The sequence below is a fragment of the Pyxicephalus adspersus genome, chromosome 9 (assembly GCF_032062135.1).
Source record: "Pyxicephalus adspersus chromosome 9, UCB_Pads_2.0, whole genome shotgun sequence".
Taxonomy (NCBI): Eukaryota; Metazoa; Chordata; class Amphibia; order Anura; family Pyxicephalidae; genus Pyxicephalus; species Pyxicephalus adspersus.
In genome coordinates, this window is record NC_092866.1 from 12,019,851 (window position 1) to 12,021,610 (window position 1,760).

A 1,760-nucleotide genomic window follows, 5' to 3' on the forward strand; every position below is an offset into this window, starting at 1 on the left:
TCTGGTGGCTCCACCAGTCCCAGCCTCCTATTTACCCTCCTGAGTGAATCCCATATTTTTTTTTTCCTGCTGCTTTGCAATAAACCGTCAAGAACAAACAGCTTGTGGACAGTGCCCACCAGTGGGATCAGTTCCAAACATTCAGTAAAATGTTGAGCTGTGCAGCTGATTAAACACCAAGAGGAACCTAAGCAGCTTTTTTCTGTTCCGTGTAAACATCCCCCCCCTCCTCTCCTCTTCTCTTCCCCTTCAAGTCATTTCAAGCACCAAGCTTAACCTGAGATAAAGCAGTGACTATGGTGCAACTATTTTTCTATTTAAACAGGAAGCTGACCGTGGTGGTTCGGGGACTCGGCTGTTATACTGAGGCTGGGTTAGGTTAACCACACATTTCAATGTAGAGATGAAGCTTTGTGGTGGGATAGGTAAGTGGTTTGCTCCTTCCTTTGGTGTCACTATAGAAGTCATGCCCTGGGCACACTTGTGTAGTGCTTGTACAGTCTGTACTATCTGCAGCTCTTGTATGCAATCACCAATAACATCATCTACCCTGTGCACACAAGAAAAGGAAAGCTACACTACTTCATTTGTAAGCATGCTAGGACTGAAGATGGGCTGAGGGTGGTTGTGTAGATTGTGATTGTTTATTTGGTGTGTGTCTATATATATTATTATATTTGTGTGTTGTGTGTATGTTTGTGTGTAATGTGCAGACTGGAGGTATATGATTGTGTGTAATGTGCAGAATATGTGTATGTGATGTGCTGACTTTATGTATGTTTATGTTATATTTATGTATGCACTGATACAGGGTATCCACTGATACAGGGTAATTTGTCTCCCACTGGTCCCAGTGTGATTTTAAATGTATCTTAATCAGGTAAATTAATACTCCCATGAATGGTGGGGCATGTGTTTTTTTCCACTGTCTCAAAGCATTTATTACTTCCAATGACCACTGACACAGAAATATTTACTATTCCCACTGACCATAAACATATGGACATTTTATACTCCCCCTCATCCAAGGGCAATTTTATATTTACATCAATCCCAATCTAGTCCAGCAGTTTGATGGACAGGAAGCTGAACCTTTTGTTTGGGGACCCCTGACTTATTATCCACCACATTCTTATCACAATATATATATGTAAGCATAAGTATATATGCAAAGAATACATAAAGAATACACAGTGACAGAGCATGTTCATAGCTTTTTGTTCTTTTATTAAACACACCACTTTTTCCATAGTGGAATCACACTGCAATTATTGGATTGAGGTGACTTTGTAAATCGCTTTTAAAATATTCATTTCACATCTGTTTCTTCACCAACTTCCCACCCTTCTCTTTTTCCTGTGATCTCTCCTCTCCTTGTATCCCACAAAATAAAAACTAAAAAAAGTTTTAATGACAATTGAACTCAGTGAACTCTTGCAAAAAGTTTGTTTACCTGTCGATTGGTGATTGCTTATTGGTGAATTAAATCAAAAGATGGAAAGACACAAAAGAGTAGTCTGTTCCCTATGAAGTGGATCCTAGCAGAGGGTCTTTAGTATTCAGCAAATAGGGTCCCAATGTTAGTGATTTAAATCTGCTCCAGGTGGCAAATGTGTGGCTTGTTTAGACACAGACACGATGATCCAGTTCATTTAAATGACAAAAATAAATCAAAAACTGAATCTTCAGAACCCTAAACCTGCAGCTGATCCAGAGGAAGGCAAAAAACTAACAAACTATGGTGCAGTTTGCAGCCAAGC

At 39.4% G+C, this 1,760-nt stretch overlaps 1 protein-coding gene across 1 annotated transcript in view; it reads left to right on the plus strand.

The window, feature by feature from the left end:
• Window positions 1-276: 276 nt before the first annotated feature.
• Window positions 277-1,760, plus strand: part of DEF8 (differentially expressed in FDCP 8 homolog) — an 18,530-nt gene continuing 17,046 nt past the window's right edge. The window contains exon 1 of the mRNA XM_072422603.1: window positions 277-425. The gene's annotated coding sequence lies outside the window, so the exon portion shown is untranslated. The remainder of the gene's footprint in view (window positions 426-1,760) is intronic.